We start from the raw sequence: 19365 nt of genomic DNA, 5'->3' as shown, positions 1-19365 counted from the left end.
GGCCGAGGCGGCTGAGGCTTCTCCCGGGTTCCCGGGCAGAGTCACGTGCCCGCCCCCAGCGCCCCCGGGGTCTCTCACTCCCGGGGCTCCGGGCGGGGCTGGGGCGGGCAGAGCCCGGGGCTGCCCGGGGGGCGGGGCCCAGCTGGAGGAACCCCCCCCGGCCGGGCCCCCCCGCACAGGCCCCCCCCCCCGGGGAGCAGCAGCGGCTCAGCCCGGGCCCAGCTCACCCGGAGGCGGCAGCAGCAGCTTTGATCTCCCGCCCCGCGCGGGGCTCGCACGGAGCATGCGCAGTAACAGCTACTGGAACCCTCCTTCCCTGAGCTGCGGAGAGAGCGGGAGCGGCCGCAGGGCAGGCTGGGAGATGTAGTTCGTGATGCTCCCTGAAACGGAAGTGACGTCGACAGAGGAGGTGGAGCCGGGCTGCGAAGGAGCGTTGGGCGCTGGGGCTCTGCCTGGCTCGCGCGGGGCCGTTGGAGCCTCTCCCGGGCCGGAGAAGGGTTGGTGCCGGTGGAGCTCTGGGCATGCGCAGATCGCGGCGGGAGAGACTGTCATTAACCCCCCCGTGCCCGGTCCGGCCCTGCCCCGCTGGAGCCGCCCTGGGGCCGCCCCGGGCTCCGCCCGCCCCGCTGCGGAGCTGCAACCTCCAGGCCCCGGAGCGAGCCCCGGGGGCGGGGCCGGGCGGTGACTCTGCCCCAGTGCCCGGGGGGACCCGGCATTTCGCAGCGCCGGGAGCTGCGCCCGGGGGGGGGCAGCGCCCGCGGGGGGCTCGGAGCTGCTGCCCCCGCAGGAGCCCAGCGCCCCCCGGGCCCGGCCAGGCTCTGCCCTGGGGCCCCGCGGGGGGTGCCGGGGGGAGGGGCCCGGCCCCGCTGGGGTCCCTGCGTGGGGCTGGGGGCGGGCGGGAAATGTCGGTGCAGCCCGGACATGGCCGGGGGGGGCAGGTGACCCCCGAGGAGCGGGGAGAGAAAGGGGGGGGCTGAGATCCCCTCGGATTTACCGCTGCCCCCTCCCGTGGGGACCCCCCTCCTCTCCCGTCCTGCCCCCTTTCTCCCTAGAGAGCCACGAGCAGCGCCCAGGGTGCCCCCCCCTCCCCCAACCCCTTCTAAGTTCCCTGTCCGCCCCCCCCTGCTTGTGCCCCAGTTTCTCCCCCCCGCCAGTGGCCAGTTCAGGTCTCAGGTTGGGGGGGTGTCCCCCATTTCCACCTGCAGGGATTTGTCCTTGTGCGGGTGGGAAATGGTTCCCCCGAGGGATTCCTGAGCTGGGCAGAGGGTGAATGGGCAGAGGCTGGGGGGGCCCTGAGACAGGGACACCTCTGGGCTGCGCTGGGGGGGCCACTCTCTGCTGGCAACGGGGCCTGGGAAGGGCCAGGAAGGGGAGGGAGGAGCAAGGGCCCCACCCCGCCACAGACTGCCCAGCCCCACGTTTCCCAGTCCCAGCTACTCCGCCCGCCCATCACCTGCTAGTCACATTCCCAGACCCCACTGCCAGCCCCTCCCCACAGCCAGCGACTTTCTGACTCCAGCCCCACTCCTTTTCCTTGTGAGTGTGAGGCAAGAAGAATCCATCCCATTCTGTTGATTCAATATCCTTGTATAATCCCCTCCAATTTCCCATCTTTTCTCTTGAATGGTGACATAAAATCTCCCCACATGATGCTTGTCCCTTATATTGGCAAATATTTAGTTTGTGCCCCATTTTCTCCTCAGTTCTGAAATACTGACATCAAATTCTCAAAAATCTTCCCCCTTTTCTCTCCAGGTGTGTGACTGAGATTGGGGCTCTTATCATACTGAGTGTGGCCCTGTTCTGCCAGATGCTGCAGAGACCCCAACTGAGATCTGGGCCCTGTTCTGCCAGGCACCAAAGAGACCCCAGGTGAGATCAGACCCCACTGTTGTGCCAGGTAAAACTGAGACCTGGACCGAGATCACGCCCCCCCCCTTGTGCCAGGCAGCACATGACTGCGGCCCAAACCGCTGCCTCCATTGTGCTGGGCACTTCAGAGATCCTGCTGAGTCTGGCATTGCACTGACCCTAATGAAGATCACACCCCACCACTGTACTGGGCACTGCACAGAACCTGACAGAGATCCTGGCCCCACATTTTGCCAGATACTGCAGGGGCCCTAAACAGAATCAGGGATCCTGTAATGCCGGGAGTTGCAGAGCCCCCAACTGAGCTCAGGCTCCCCTGTTGGTCAGGACTCTGCACACTGACCAAGATCAGGGTCCCCATTGTAACAGGTGTTGAACAGACACCAAGGGTATCTTTACCCTGCCATTAAAAACCCCCAGCTGGCCCATGCCAGGTGACTCAGGCTCATAGGGCTCAGATGAAGGGGCTGTTTAATTGCAGTGTAGATGTCTGGGCTCGGGCTGGAGCCAGGCTGTAGGACCCTGCGAGGTGGGAGGGTGCCAGACCTTGGGCTGCAGCGCCAGCCGGAAAATGGACACCACAATTAAACTGCCCCACAGCCTGAGCCGTGTGAGCCCAAGTCAGCGGGCACGGACCAGCCGCCGGTGTCGAACAAGTTTGCATGGAGAATTTGGGGCAAAACTGGGAACTGAACCCAGATTGTTTGAATTCTTGCCTCTCCCCTTAACCCCAGGCCCAGCGTGTGTTTGTGCAGCGTTGTTTTGGTCTCTGTTTGCCTTGCATTGGCTTCCAAGGGAGACTGTGGAATTTCCTTCACTGTAGGTTTTTAAGACCAGGTTATAGAGATACACCAGTCTGGGAATGTCTAGGGATACTTGGTCCTGCCTCAGCACAGGCGGCTGGAGTAGACGCCCTCTCAAGATCCCTTCTAGGCCTACACTGAAATAATTCTCTTTTGTGCTGTGTCCTGTTCTACGCTGAGCTGTTTTGCATGGTGCCATTTGGAACTGTGATCGCACCATGTTGTGGAGCAGTTTTATGGTGAATTGTTTTACCTCAGCATGTTTGATGCCTGTGTTGTGCTGGTTTGAGATGAGCTCTTTTTTTTTTTTTCGTTGTGTGATATTGTCCTAGGGTGTGTTAGTTTGCATCGTGTTTTCTTTTCCTCTGTATTGTCATTTTATGCTGTGGCTTTTGTTGTTTCTTTTTTCTTTTCTTTTTTTCTGAGTTCCCTGACATTATGTTGTGGTGGGTTTTACTCTGGATGTTGTGTTTTGTACGTATATATCGCATGGCATCCTAGAAATGTAGTGCTGGACAGAACCTCAAGATGTCATCAAGTCCAGCTCTCTCTGCTGAGGCAGGACCAAGTATCTGTAGATTGTCTCTGGCAGAGCTTTGTCCTATTTGTTCTTAAAAACTTCCAGGGAAAGAGACTCCCCAGCCCCCCTTGTAAGACTATTCCAGAGCTGACCTGCCTTAGCTCTGGGGACACCCACACAGATTGTAGTGGTGAGCAGCTCTGGAGAGAGGAGACCCCGGTGAGTGGGCAGCTGGGGAAAGAGACTAAAGTTGGGAGGAGAAACATTGACGTGTCCAAGGTCACCCAGGCTGTCTGTGACCGAGCTAGAAATAGGTTCTAGTGCCACCGTACTGCTGTTTTGGGCACTGAAGGTCTCTGCCACCCTGGTGTTTTAGGCACTGGTGCAAACCCTTAGTGTAGACAGAAGTTACACTAGTGCACTCTGATTGGTACTGGTGCACCATGTCCCAGTTTGAAGGTTTGAGGTGGTGGGGGCAGGGGGAAGTGACCTCACAGAGGCCTGGGGCTGGCTGAACAGTGCAGCTGGGAAGGGAGGGGCAGCAGTGAGTGCTGGAGGTATGAGCCAGGAGCGCAGCCCCACAGGGCTGGACACTGACTTCTCCTGACCCAGGGGACACCCCCCCAGCGAGGTGGTTTGTCCATGGATGCACAGGCTGTCTTGGCAGGGCAGCTCAGCTGCAGTCCCTGCACACCTCTTCCTGCAGCCTAATACAGTGTGTTCGGGGGCCTTTCCAAGCTGCGGGTGACGGGGCTGTGGAGTTAACAGGGTCTGTTCCTGGCTCTGTCACAGACCTGTTCAGTGACCATGGGGAAGTCACAGCCCCTCTCTCTGTAACGCTGTCTCCAGTGACTGGAGAGCACGAGCACCAGCCTCGGGCAGACTGGTAAGAAGCAGGGAACAAACCCCAAATTGGGTGTGAGGTCTGTATGGAGATTTCACCAACCAAGTATCCAGTGTAAACGCTTCAGGCACTGTACCAGCATTAACATGGAGTCACAGACAGTCCCCTTGGGTGATCCCATATATTTTACCATGCAGGTGAGCTCACCTTTGTGACAGATGGTCCTTTCCATCAGGCGTTCTCAAAGCACATACACTAAGGAACTGCCTGACCCCTGGTGTGCTGGCCACCGCTTCCCGCAGCTCCCATTGGCCAGGAATGGGGAACCGCGGCCATTGGGAGCTGCAGGTGGCCATGCCTGCGGATGGTCAATGTAAACAAACTGTCTCGTGGCCCGCTAGCGGATTACTCTGACGGGCCGCAAGCCAAAGGTTGCCGACCCTGCTCTAGCTGATGTTACATTGATGTGTGTGACCAGGACGCAGAGAAGGAGCTTGTTCAGAAAGCCAAAGGGTGATGTTATTCACTGGAATGCCCCCCACTGCCCCGAGGTAGCGAGATCCCCAGAATACCCTCACCTGGGACAGATGTTGCTGGGAGATGGAGCTGCTTTCCCCAAAGCAATAAGTGGCCTAAGCTCAAGAGCTTTGCCTGCACTGGCTTGTTTTCCTTAATACCTCCCTTCTTATTTATTCATTCACTGGGATTACGGTAACACCTAAATGCCCAAACCAAGATGGGGGCCCCATTGTACTGGGCCCTGGACACACCAATAGTGAGAGACCATCTCTGCCCTGGAGAGCTTTGTACAATCTAAACAGACCAGACAGCAGCTCGGGGGTTTTAGCTCAGAGCCGGGCCAGACGAGGACTGTAGGGAAAATCCCTTCCCTTTGGCTGTATGTTAGGCAGCAGTGAGGCCTGTTACCTCCTCCCTGCAGCTCCATGGCACTGTCACTGCATCACACTCACCCGCCATCTGGTTTGTTATTTCTCCTGTTCCCCAGATCCAGCTGTGATGATGGGGAAGGTTCCCTCCTTCTCCCCCGGCTCCACAGTGAGCTCCGCTCTGCCCGGCTACGTCGCTCTCTGCCTCGCTCTACAGGTGCGGAGGCTGGTGTCAGGTAGGAGCTCCGGCCTCCTCGCTGAGTTTGCTGCTGGTCTATTGCTGGTTATTAACATCCCTCTCACATCACTGCCTTGTCTTGCAAACCACGTCTGCTCACCCCGCCTGGTGTCTCATGCTCTTTACACAAATGGAGACACTGCAGGGCACAGCTGGGTCCCTAATAACCATGGTTGCTACACCTCTGCTCAATCTTCTCAAGCCTCTGGCTGGTTTCTGGCAGGTATAAATACACAGAACTGCCTCCTGCACTTTCCGATCTGCCTCGTCCTCCCTCTCCATTATCTCTACGTTTACCCGTAGAGTGACCACCTGTGTAGCGATGATCTTTACACTTTGCAAGCCCTTACACCGGGGGTCTCAAATATGCAGCCCGCGGGCTGCACACGGCCTGCGAGATTATTTTCTGTGGCCTGCGAGCTCCTTGCGGCCCCCCCACCGTCCCCCAGCGTTTACCTAGAGCGGCCCGGCCCTGTGTGCACCAGGGCAGGGCACCTGCCCTGCCCTGCACTGCTCCAGGAAGCAGATAGAACCTGGGGAGGAGGCGCAGGCAGGTGCGTGTGGATGTTGCTTCAGGCACCGCCCCAGCAGCTCCCATCGGCGCGGTTCCCCATTCCCGGCCAATGGGAGATGCTGGGGCGGTGCCTGAAGCAACAGTAACACGCACTCCCTGTGCCCCTGCTCCCCCACGTTCCAGCTGCTTCCCGGAGCGGAGCAGGGCAGGAGCAGGCAGGCAGGGAGCCTGCCCTGAGTGAGTGCCAGGCCCGAGCCCGCCCCAAACTCCTCCTGCAGTCGAACCCCTGCCCCAACCCCTGCCACACCTCCTGCACCCCAACCCCTGCCCTGAGCCCCTGCCGCACCCTGCACCCGACCCCTGCCCTGAGCCCCCTGCCGCACCCTGCACCCGACCCCCTGCCCTGAACCCCCACTGCTCCCCTCCTGTACCCCAACCCACTGTCCTGAGCCCCTGCCGCACCCCTCATCCCTCCTGCACCCCACACCCCAACTCCCTGCCCTGAGCTCCTGCCATACCCTACACCCCTCCTGCACCCTCTGGGGGCAGGCAGAGGGTGAAGTTGGGGTGGGGATTTTGGGGAAGAGGTTGGAATGGGGGCAGGGAAGGGGTGGGAAGAGGCAGGGCTTCAGGGAAGGGGTGGAATGGGGGCGGGGCCGAGGGCGGCAGGGGGGAGGTGTCAGTGATGCGGCCCTTGGGCAAATGTACTAGTCCTCATGTGGCCCTCGTCATTTGAGTTTGAGACCCCTGGCTTACACCATCCCTACAGCAGCTGGGACAGTCCCTGCGCTGCAGCAGCAGGAAAAGGCCTTGGCGTATCAGAGAATCAGGCCCCCCATACCATTATCCCCAGGGTGTCCATGAGAAGTGTTGAGCCATAGTCAGAGATCATACAAGTAATGCATAAAATTCACATACGAGCTCTGCCCTCGTACACGTGTGTAGGGCACTGCGTGAGACCATGTCATGCATTCTAATACACGATGCTCTCTCTTACTGTGGGTCTTACTGCTGAATTAACACACCACTCAGCTCCTCTTTGATTTAATTGACTTTTTATCCCTGACACATTTCACAGCACAGTTCACAGGGACTGGACCTGATCGTCCAATCACAGCATCTGTCGGTGGGAGGCCGTCCTGCCCTGCCACCTCTCCCCCAGGATGAGTGCTCAGAGCATGGAGGTGAGATGGATCCGATCCCAGCACTCTGCAATTGTGCACCTGTACCAAGATGGGCAGGATCAGTATGAAAATCAGATGTTGGACTATCAAGGAAGGACAGAGCTGCTGAAAGATGACATCACCAATGGAAGTGTTTCCCCGAGAATACGTGATATCTGACCTTCTGACGAGGGCCAGTACGCTTGTTTATTTCAATCACTTACCTTTTTTCAAGGCGCCTCAGTGCTCCTGCAGGTGGAAGGTTAGTAACTTGTTTCACTGCTGTTTTTACTTCAGAAAGGATAATAAATAGAGAGCTCTTGGGAGACAATGCTTGTGGTTTCTCTGCCAGCCAATGCTCTGAATTCTCTTTTGACTTCCCGTAATTTCCCAGTAGAGTCAGTGTCTGCTCTCAGGACACATTGAAGGGCTTGCTGGAATGCTCTGTACTCTGAGGCTGCTTCTAAACTTTGCTTTGCAAGTGAAGGTTATGGAAGAGTTCAGCCTTCATGCATGTCAATTAGGTGGTTCACAACTACTCCACATGATTCCTCTTATATGCAGCTGCTGCACCAAGCCTGTTTATAGCATCGTTAAAAGGAAAACTGATTCCCTTACTCCTGCTCACACTATCAGCCTCCTGGGTTATGTAGCAGCTTATCCCTGGTCCTTAGAGAATGAAGGATCTGCACATATGACAGAACAGCAATCAATGAGAGGCAGTGGGGCCAAAGGGACTGAATGCCACCTCTGATCAATTCCAACATTTTAGGGAATTTTCTCAGCATCAAAGGCCAGAATCCTGTTGATCTTGGGGACAATCAGAAAACAAAAATGGGGGGAAATGGGGGCCATATGGAGCTGCTATCTGTTGATGGCACCATTAACACCTTGAAGCATAACAGCCCTACTCACTCTGCCAACAGAGTTTATCATGTTGACACCTCCAGTGTTAGAAGAGAAATAATTGTTCTCCCTCCATGGGGTGGATACTCAGCCAGCAGGGACAGCCAGAGGGGGTGGAGATGTCATTCCTTCCTTCCTCCTTCCCAAAGTCCTGCCTCCTCAACACCTGCTCCTGTCAGGGGAGAGAGGGCACCAGCCATCCACCCTACCCTTCCAATCTATGGGGGAGAAGAGAGACCCAGAAACCATGGCATGATGGGAAGGATGGGGACCCCAGTGTGGAGGACATGGAAATAGGACAGTAAACAGAGCCACTGGCATGGGGGAAAGGGACAGCATTGGGGGAAGTGGGAATGGGGGTGTGCACACCGAACCCCTGGTATGGGGGAGATTGGGGGGGAGTTGCAGGGAGTCCCTGAAGTAGAGGGGGATGGGACAGTGACTTGGGGGGGGTATGGAGGTACGCAAGGAGCCCCTCATGCGTGCGATGCACTCAGCCTACACAAGATACAAAGTGTGTGACACACTAGTTATGCTGGAAGTTTGATCTCTGGACACTTGCAAAGGGGCTTGAAGTTGTGGTTGGGCTAATCAGTTGGCAGAGGCTTAATTTGTCCCCTATTTGGTTTTCTAATTTTCCCCTAAATCAAGTGCCCAGTGAGACCTAGAACAGTCCCTGCACTTTTGGAATCAACTAGGTACAGCGTTCAAAAGGTGTCACATTACAAACACAGACAGAATAACAGAGAGATGCCACTGAGTTGAGTGTAAGGCATTGTGGAAGTGGAGCAAGAACTGACAGGGATTTGTAGGGGATCTTAATGCAAGACAGTCTCTGTTAGCAAGTCAGACTAACTGTAACCCTAATAATGCAAAAAGAAATGGTCTCTATAACCAATCTAGTCTGACACTACAGAGCTCTTCCAGGCCTAATCCAAAGCCCAGATGGTTAATGTGAGGCGTTACACTCTGGATCAGGCCTTGAGAGTGGATAGAACAATACCACACATATGGGGTGCCCAATCTGAGCCTGAGAAGGAGCCAGAGTTTACCAATGTACATTGCCAAAGAATCACAGTAATACATCAGCAGCCCCCCATCAGCTCCCACCCCCTGCTCCCAGCGCCTCCCACCCATGGGAAGCCACACTAATCAGCACCTCCCCTCCCTCCTCGCACCTCCTGATCAGCTGTTTCATGGCCTGCAGGAGGTTCTGGGAGGGAGGGGGAGGAGCGAGGGCATGGCAGGCTCAAGGGAGGGGTGGAGTGGTGGCAGGGCCTGTGGCAGAGCCAGCGATTGAGCAGTGAGCACCCCTGGCACATTGGAAAGTTGGTGCCTGGAGCTCCAGCCCCGGTGTCGGTGCCTTTATAAGGAGCCGCATATTAACTTCTGAAGAGCCACACGGGACTCCGGAGCCACAGGTTGGCCACCCCGTCCTACATCATCTCCTCCTTACTTCGGTCAGTGCTGTTCACATCTTCCAGGTGTCCCAGAAATTCCTAGTTTACGAGAATCCATGCCTCCCCCCCTTCCCAAAGGGGTGTTCTTGAAGATACTGTCATGAAACATTTGGCTCATAACACAATATTGTAGAATTAACATCAGTTCAGTGCATTCCCCTCTAGGCTTGGGCTCTGGCCCTGACATCTCTGTGGAGGGACATCAGGACGGAGGGATCAAGGTGGTGTGTCGTTCATCCAGATGGTACCCACAGCCCGAGGCTCAGTGGAGAGATCTCCAGGGGCAGCTCTTACCATCAGCCTCTGAAAACATATCCCAAGCAGCCAGTGGCCTGTTTCAAACAGAGATTGCCATTGTTATAACAGAAGAGTCCAACCAGAAAGTGTCCTGCTGTGTTAGGAACACGCATGTCAACAAGGAGAGAGTCAGCAATTTACATAGCAGGTCAGTGCCGCACATGGACAGACTGAGACACTGCAGATGTTAGTGGGGAGCACTTACTAGAGTGTCTCCTAGTAGTGAGGTCTTGAGCATCCTCAAGTCTCTTTGGATATACCTGGTGACTCAAAATAGTTCTATATAACGTTTGTGGGCTATCCGGACTGACCTGTAAAAGCTACCTCGGGTTAACTGACAGTTTACTCCAGGTAAAAAACTCTAGTGTAGACAAACCCTTGACTTCAATAGTAGCTGAGGGTGTTTAGCCAGAAAAGCTGAGCAACCAGCAATCTCCTTTCTTCTCAGTCAGGCTGCAGAGGGAATTCTCCTGTGTTCCCAATGGGAGTTGCTGGGTGTTGAGTATTTTTGACAAAATCTAGCCACTGAAGTCATTTTTCCTGAACAGTGAAAAAGGGCCCCGGTCAGGATCTCAGCATTGCTGCTTAGACTGCACCTGAAAAGATCACAACAGTGGAATGGCTGCACTATGGATCCCCTGCTGCAGTTCAAACCCTGGCAAAACTCCCATTGCCGTAAGGGGTTAGAAAAGAGGGCTCAAACTGTAACTTGTATTGAATCGCACAAAAGTCAGGAAATGCAGAACTCCACAGGCAGCATAACCTGGACCTCCTCTGTGCACATACGGCATTTTTTGACTCATTTCATGAGCCTGATCCTGCATTCATTGTACAATGAAATTGATAGAGAGATTTGCTAGGCATAAACAATCAAGCCTATAACGTGTAAATACAAAATGTTACCTAAATCCAGCTTAACATTTTAGAAAAACAGTTCAGGCTTTTTGTACTATTTCCTAGCTAATAACAATTATTATAGAACCAATATTTTGTCACTGTAATAATAATTTTGCATTTGTAAAGCACTATTCATCTTCCATCTCAAAGGGCTGTAACATTTCCTGTGGCATGCCCAGTGCATCAGTTTCACAGAGTCACCTTTTACTTCCTTCCTGGTCTTCCTTGAGGGCATCCAGTTAAGGTTTCCAGCTCCCAGCTGTCATCTCTCGTAGAAAGATACCTGCATCTCTCTCCTTCCAGCCTGGGGGCTTTGACTTGCAGTCCCCTCTGCAACTCACTGTGATTCCCCCAGCAGGTCTGCTCAGGCTCCAGCACCAGTGTAAAGAAGGTGCTGTCCTTTTGCTCACCCAGGAAGACCTTGAGTCTGGTTTAACTGCCTTTATTCCAAAAGTCTCACTTTGTCCCCGCAACTTCCTGGAAACAGATAAAACCCGTCCCTCCTCCTATTCCCCAGAAGGTCAAGCTTCAAGGACTGGGGAATTTGCATAGCCACTGTTGCGGAATATTGTATTAATCACCCCCTAGTGATTCTAGATTCTGTAGGAAACCCCTGCCCCCAGTGAGCAAGGAACACACTGTATGTCTACACTGCAATGTAAACCTGCCCTCAGACTCAGGCTTTGTTGTTATTAAAATCCCTGTGTGGTTGAGCTTCCCTGAGCACAGGAGAATGTGGAGCATCAGTAACTGGTTACAGCATTCTGAGCTCGAGGGCCAGTCTGCACTGGTTGCAGCCCTGACATCCGGTAGAGAAGCCTAGGGGCTGCTCTAAGTTACACCAGTGGCAGATGGGTGTAGTAGAGCTCTGCCATGCCCCGTGCCTACCACTAATATCCCCATTCTTATTAATTAACCATGTTTGGTAACCAGATTAGCACTCGGAATTTCATTGGCTTAATAATAAAACTCAAAGAAGCCACATTTCACGTTGTGTTTCCCTGTGAGATTCTTTTAGCCAGTCACAGTGTCACCATTTTCTCAATGTCCTGTCTTCATTCTACATGTGTTTGTTCCTAAATCAATATTTCTCCTGCAGATCTCTTTTTTCCACGGGTCTCTCCCTGGGTGGTGGCTCTGGTAGTGATCCTGGCTCTTGTGATTGCCCTGGCCCTCTATTGCATCTGGACACAACGCAGAGCAAAAGGTAAAGGAACAAGAAGGGAGACTGCAGTGCACTAGGGAAAGATTTGCATCAGCCATTCCTGGGCAGTCGTCATCCACAGCCAATTATCTCCAGCTGCGAGGATTGCTGGTGCATGCATCAGTGTCATCCCAAGTGGGATTTCTGAAAATGTGTCTCCAGGACTTCTTTCTGATGACATGGAACCACACACTGGGTCCAATGCAAAATTAGGCAGTGTTCCTGGAACACCTTTGTATGCCCCTAGCGGAAAGGTAAGTACAAGCAGCATGCTGAAGCCACTCTGGTCTGATTCCACATGGCCAAAGTCTCAGCGTGCACATGCATTTAGTTCACGTCATTAGCTCTGTCAGTGGTGTCTGGCCAGAAACAATGGCATGACCATATGGAATCAGACCAGGGGTCTATCCAAGCCAGGGTCCTGTCTCTGACTGTGGCAACATCAGCTGCTTCAAAAGGAAGGTGCAAGAACTCCAGAATAACCAGCGAGCAAAGATTCTCTTGTAGGCAATGGCAGTAGGGTAAAGAAAAAGCTGAAGTCTTTCTCCTAGTCCTCCATTGGCTCAGAAGGTCCTTTGGACTTGATAGACATTCAAGGAATCTCCATTGCACCTTGAGGCAGGAAGTCCATCTTCATATGGACTTGGATGACCTACAGGTAACAGCATGGGCATCGGAGGAGAGGTGCACGTCTGCAGGGAGTCGCCAGACAGAACTCAACTAGGGAATTTCACTCACTGATCTCATTGTGTCACATTTCAGAAGTGAGGGGAAGAGAATGCTCTCTGCGGCATGTTCTGTCTCTTTGTGATGTGCCCAGTACAATGGGGCCTCATCTCGGGATGCTGCCACATTACAAATACGAAAGACCACAATGTTCTAGTAATCTCAGCTACACTAGTGTTCTTCCAGGGTGATTATAGGGGTCCTAGCACCACAGAAAAGTGGGTAACAGCCTCACTGGGGGATGTGTAGGCAGGTATATTGGACTCCCCAGCTGAGTATCATCAGGTGTTAAGATTCCTCATACTGGCCAGATGAGACAAGCCTGGGGCTAGCTTTTCTAGCTGCCATTACCTCAGACAGGCAGCTTTTGGAGTTAGTGCCTCCAGCCATACAAGAGCCACACTCCTGTTTTCGTGACGAAAACTCTTTCTGCCCAGGCGAAGTTTTTCTCCCATTGTTCCTTGGAAACAGTTTCCCCGTCACTTCATTTTAGCCATTAGTCATAGTTCATTGCATGCCATCCAAAATCCCAGGACCTTGCAGCCTCAAAGTTCCTGCAGCAAGATGTTTAAAAGTTTGCACCTTTTGGCATCTGGGAAACCATTCGCAGAAGGAATCAAGGCTCCCTCTACAAGGTCCCTAGCTGTATTACAAGAAGCGACTGAGCATCATCTGAGGAAGATTTGCAAAGCAGGTTTCTGTTCTTCTGCAGAAGCATCCTTTGATAGGAAGGTGTTACTGTATTGGTTCCCACATAATTCCTTAAATGAAACAGCCTTTGCTGGGGGGTGGGGGGAGAGATTCCATTTCTGCCAATTATTCTACTGCAATAATATTACGTTTGTGTTTTATACTCCCTCACCCCCATCTTCTGCGATTCTGTACTTCCCATTAGGGATGAATGAGGAGAGAAGCTGTGCAGCAGAATGAGATTTCTTACCTGGTAATTTTTTTTTCTGTTCTCAGCATCTCTTCTCATTCATCCCACCCTGCTAGTCTGGTAAATGACTGGAACACAGCGTGGAACAAGCTGATTTTTTTTCTCTCCAGGGAGACGTAGACATATAATTGCCTTAGGGTTAGAGAACAGAATTCCAGGCTGTCTCTCTAGTTCCTGGAGTGTTTCTGCAGCTTTGCAAGAATTCTTGTGGTGGACTGAGCTGAAGGGTGGGGCTTAGTCGAGGAGCCTCCAGTAACAACACTGGTCCCCTCTGAATGCCTCACCCAATAGAGATGGAGGAGGAGGGAAGCTGCTAACAGGGAAATGTCTCACCTGACACGTTTCTCTCATTTCCAGCTGTGTTTGGATCCGAGGGCTGGATCCACCCCTTTCTGAGCTAGGCACCCACCATCTGCCCCAGCCCTACAGGGAGCTGTTTCCCAGGTATCACTAGGGCCAGGGGGCAGATGCCAGCCACAAAGGCAGGAGCTGGGCTTGGATGGAGCCAACCAGATCCCATCCCTTATCCAGCCCAGGTCAATGCCCCATTACCATTGCTCACTTCCTGTCCCCATCCCCACAGTCAGGAGGTGGGGGGAGCTGTGGCCGTTCAGGGGATGGGCACAGAGGGGAGCAGAGACCTTCTCTACCCCACTCCCACAGCAGCCAGATCTGACAGGAGTGTGACGGGGTCTGGGCAGTGAGGATGGCCTCGGGGAGACACGCAGAGCAATCCCTAGACATGCTAGTCAGTGGGGCCCGGGCAGTAGGGATGCTGAGTGAAGGAACATCAAGACAGATCTGTCTGTGGGTCCTGTTTGACTGCCTGCCTCTCTTGCATAAATTACATGAATAGCAGGAACTGCACCATAAACACAACAAGGTGAAATCTCACCTTTTTTTTTTTCCCCCTCCCCCTAGAGACCCTGCAAACTCATATGAAGAATCAGAAGGGTAAGTGTCTGGACCCACTACATTACCGGAGAGTAGGGTCATCTCAGACAGAGCAGGGTGAAATCTCACCTGTATTAGCTAAGTACTGGAACGATTTACCAAGGGTTGTTTGGGGTGGATTCTCCATAATTGGCAGTTTATAAATCAAGACTGGATGTTTTTTCTGTAAGAGCGGCCGTAGGAATTATTTTGGGGACGTTCTCTGGCCTGTGTTATGCATGAGGTCAGAGCAGATGATCACAATGGTCCCTTCTGGCCTTAGAACTTAAATATCACCTCTGCCCTTTTATCCCTCTAGGGATTCTGCTAACTGAAATGGAGCGTGAGAATGGTGAGTGTCTGGGCCAGTTACATTAGCTGGGGGCGAGGGGGGGGAGTGTCACCATCATAAATACGGCAGGGTGAAATCTCACATCTCCCCCTTTTCTCCCCCTAGAGAGACTGCAATCTGCACTGGCGAAACAGAAAGGTGATCCACAAAACCCCACTTGGCTGACGCCTAATCCTGTAGGCATCTAAACTCACTCAGGGCATAAACCTGAGCTCTAAAAGTTCTCCTGTTGTCTAAGTTTCTGTCTCTGGGCATGCATGCTGCTTTCTCAGTCTAGGCATCTGAGCACCTACCTCCCACCTGAATCTCAGCATGATCCACAAACCAGGGGAAGATGGGTGGAGGAGTCTCTCTCTCACCTATGGGGCCTGATATGGTAGTGGTGGGAGTAGAGGAGGACCTCCCTTATAATCTTTAACCCAACAGTTAGGGGACCCACCAGGGTTGTGGGAGACTTTGGGTCAAGTCCCGCCTCTGCCTGATGGGAGGGATCTGCCACCTCTCGGATGAGTGCCTTAGCCACTAGGCAGTGGGATATTCTGACACGGGGCTCCCCCTATCCCCTTTGCTGAAGTTGTTAAACTTAATTAACTATTAAATGGGAATCACTATAATCCTCTCTCCCCCTGACCATTTTGTGTGGAGTTACACCTTTAGTACTGAGCAGCGGGAAGTCGACCTAAGTTACGGTACTTCAGTTACGTAAGTTATTGTAACTGAAGTTGACGTAACTTCAGTTAACTTACAGCGGTGTCTACACCAGGCTATGTCGACGGGAGATACTCTCCCCGCTGACTTACCTTCTGCCTCTCACGGAGGTGGAGTATAGATGGGAGAGCACTCTGCCATCGATTTCGCAGGTCATCACCAGACCCACTAAATCAGCGCTTAGCTGGAAGTATAGACAAGCCTAAAGGCATGTGCCATACTGTCTTGCATGGAACAACGTAGGCACCTAAGCCACCTGACTGCAGGAGAGGGGTTCCCAGCTTTGGGTCACCAGCAGTGAGGGCTTCTCCTCCATCCCAAGGCACCAAACCCTGAGAAAGGCAAATGCCCCATTATTGGCATCTCCCATTGGCTGTCTTTGGCAGCTGCCTACCTTGTGTGCTGGCTTTTGTGGATCCCATTCGAATGGGCCATCTCTTGCCATTCAGTGTATAGGGAGCCTTGACACACCTTTGGGGTTACCCAAGGTGTCTGGGGTCAATGATGACCACCTGCTTACAGTGGGAGCCTTGTCTGTGCCCACCATAGGAAACGCTCTCACAGCTTCTGGCAACACCGGCACTCCGCTCTGGGCTCCGCAAGCCCCACCCTCTCTCTCTGGCTCTCTGCAGACTAGCAACTTACACACCCTAATTTGATACACTGAATTGCCCAGTCCCTTGTCTTCTGGACACCTGCAATGCACCAGTCCACTGCCTCCGTGGAAGCAGGGCACCCCAGTTAACTGGCTTCACCTCAGTTCAACACTTGTTAACACAAGGCACTTAGAGTAAAACCAAACACGTTTATTTTACAGATCTTGAGATAAAGATTCAAATAAAAGCAAGCAAAAGGATTATAATATGGAGATATACCTCTCATAAAACTGGTCAGTGAGTTTATTCCCCTGCCTTCCCAGCAGGACCAAGTACTGTCCCTAACAGATTTTTTGCCCCAGATCCCTAAATGGCCCCCTTATGGATTGAACTCACAGTTGTGGATTTAGCAGGATGTGCAAACCCCTGAGCTATCCTTCCCCCTCTTATGATTTTCAAACATAAGGTGACAGGTAAAAGCAAAATATAAAATGCACTCTTATACCCTGTACGTCTTAAAGTACTTTCCTGTCCAACAAGGTATGTTTCACTCAGTGGTCGATCCAAACAGCACTTATCCAATCCAAAGAGTCTGGATCCACCTTTCATGAGACACTCCTGCTAGCAGAGTCTCTCTTCCATAATGGGGAATATCTTGTGCGCTTTCTTCTCCTCTTATACAATCCTAAACTATTGTCTTTTCATACTCAGGGTGTTTCATTAACTTCAGCTCAACTCTGATGGTCCCCAGTCAGAGTCTTCTCTTGGGGTCCGTTTGTCTTTGTAAATGCTCATGCCCGCATCTGCCCCAGGGTGTAAACATAGGGATGGCCTGGGTCCAGGGATGTCAGCAGGGCCGGTGCAACCATTTAGGCAACCTAAGCGGTCGCCTAGGGCACCGGCATTTGGGGGGCGCCATTTTCTTCAGCAGCGGCCATGGTGGCTGGATCTTCGGCCCCCTGGTTGCCACCGGCATTTAGGCGGAAGGAGCTGGGGCAGGAGAGCGCGGGGAGGGCCGCCTGCAGCAAGTAAGGGGGGGGGCACACAAGGGAACTCTCCGCCCCAGCTCACCCCTGCCCCACCTCCTCCCCGAGCACGGCGTGGCTGCTTCACTTCTCCCGCCTCCCAAGCTTGTGGTGCCTAAGCTGATTGGCACCACAGGCCTGGGAGGTGGGAGAAGTGAAGCGGCCATGGCATGCTCAGGGTGCTCGTGCACGGAACAGGGGTGAGCTGGGGCGGGGGCAGTGCCTCAGGGCAGAGGGTGGGGAGCTGACGCAAGTGGGGCGCAAGGTGGAAGTTTCGCCAAGGGCGCAAAATATCCTTGCACCGGCCCTGGATGTCAGTGTCCTCACTGCTAAATGAGTTGAGTTCTGAGACTCACCCAGCCTCAGGTGAGCTGTTTTACCTTCAGTAGTTTTGGGGAACATAATATTCTACATGTTACAAAACTATTTTTCCCTTGTACAGACATCTCACAATAACTATGAGAATCAGCTAGGTCTTTGCTTCTGGCAGAGACCACAAATGACCCTCTCTTTGATGAGCTTGTAATACGCTTGCTTGGGCATGTCTCTGTCACAAGCCAAGGCCCCTAACTCAGGCTCTATGAATCTCATTGTTTTCCCTATGATTTTTCTGGACAACTAAAAGTGAGACTCTATGATGCTCAGCATCACAATACCTAAGACCCTTGTGGATCCAGCCCTATGGCCTCAGTATAATATAGACAAGGGGAACAGATAGAAAGCGAGTGTCTGTGCGTACAATGATCCGTAGGGAAAAAAATACTGCTGTAAGTTTGCCATCACTTAAGTCAACTATGTCACTTTATGTCTCTTGTTATTTATTTCTAGAAAAACATCTTTCAGAGAAAGGTAACATTTCTTCATTACATTTTAAGGGGGAGGGATGGGGAGGAGATGGAAAAATCTCAAACTTTGCAATGAATTTCTTGGATCTTCCAGGCAGCTATTAAGGGATCTCACTATGAACTGAAATTGAGATTGGTTTGTTCTCTGTGCAAAGACGTTCTCCATCTTTGCCCCTTACTCAATATGTCCAGAGTGTAAATACTTTCAAAAGTGTGCAGTGCTTTAGGAGCCAACGTCCCAATGACTTTCAGCAGAACTTGGATGCCTCAGTCACTTAGGTGGTTTTGAAAATTTTACTGACAGTGGCTGGGAGAAGGCTGGTGCTGGGAATGGCGTTATGAATTTCCAGCCTTTCAGACAATGAGGCTGAGATTTTAAAAGCTGTCTCAGAAATCTGGACGCCTGGCAAATTCCTGTTTGAAAAACCCCTTTTTACTTGTTAAAACTTTATTTGCCATATATAACAATTTATAGGTAATTTTCAAAAAACCCTTAACTTCAAGCGAACAGTTTTTATTCAGGGATAGTTATCTGTGATGAATAGTCCCTTAAATGTATATTCACTAAATGTCCCAATTAAGCAAAGTACTTAAGAATCTGCTTAATTTCTTTGCTGAACTAAGCCCTAAAAACTTGTGTTCTGATTTGCACTGGCCACTTCTGTATTCTTAAGATCAGGGCCCACCTACCCTGGGATTCTGTCTCTGACCTGCACTACCAGGTGCTTCAAATCATGACGTGAGAAACCCCTAGTGGCCAGTGATGGGGGACCTGTAACCCCCTGCCCACCTGTCACAGGAAGGAGGGTGGGGGGGCAGGATATAGAGTTATCTCATGGAGCCAGGAAGCCCTGATCTCTGGTCCAGGTTTCTCTGTACAGTATCTGATGTGTGTAAAATATTACATGTAACAACAGGGACAAGAGAAGTTGGGTCACTTTCCCCACAAGCAGCCAGCCCCTGTGCTGTGCTCTGCTTAGCATCTTAAGGACAAAAACTCTCAAGAACAGTCATAACACCAGTGAGGGGGATATTACTTGTATCTTGACTATTGCACATTAACTTTTGTGACTCAGGATTAATTCACATTGTCTTACTTTCCAGCAGAATATGAGGCAATGGAAGGTAAGTGCGGTTTTACTAGGTTTCATCAAGCTTAATCTTGGAAAGTGAACACTGAAAATGCTGTGTATAAAGTAAACTGATGTGTGGTACTGGTTACAGTGACACACAAGACAAGGGGAAATCCAGGCCTAGGACTGATAACATACAAATAGAGATTTTTAGATAGAAATAATAAATGGAAAATTTGTGGCACTGAAATATGAATATTAAGTTTTATTTTTCACATTAACCCTTGGAAAAAAAAATCACAAACAAACTTCACTTTCTGTCTTCAGAGAGATCTTGTAATAGTAAGCAGAGGTAAATAGTGAGGTGGCAAAATTTGCAGAGGATACAAAACTACTCGAGAGTTAAGTACAAAGCTGACTGTGTTAAAAAGGGATCTCACAAAACTGTGTGACTGGGCAATAAAATGACAGATGAAATTCAATGTTGATAAATGTAAAGTGATGCACATTGGAAAACATAAACCCAACTATAGATAGCTCTGGTCACCCTATTTCAAAAAAA

The 19365-nt window shown here is 51.9% G+C and overlaps 1 long non-coding RNA gene across 1 annotated transcript; it reads left to right on the top strand.

Annotated features, from left to right (window-relative positions):
* The first annotated feature begins 369 nt into the window (after positions 1-369).
* LOC120381859 lies at positions 370-7153 on the top strand. Its single transcript, XR_005588164.1, has 4 exons — positions 370-497; positions 1756-1872; positions 5046-5162; positions 6757-7153. It is a non-coding gene; the product is annotated as an uncharacterized LOC120381859 (long non-coding RNA).
* The last annotated feature ends 12212 nt before the right edge of the window (positions 7154-19365 follow it).

The sequence above is a fragment of the Mauremys reevesii genome, linkage group 14 (genome assembly GCF_016161935.1).
Source record: "Mauremys reevesii isolate NIE-2019 linkage group 14, ASM1616193v1, whole genome shotgun sequence".
Lineage (NCBI taxonomy): Eukaryota > Metazoa > Chordata > Testudines > Geoemydidae > Mauremys > Mauremys reevesii.
Note: the sequence above shows the minus strand (reverse complement) of the source record. Positions and strands in the feature narration are given on the sequence as shown.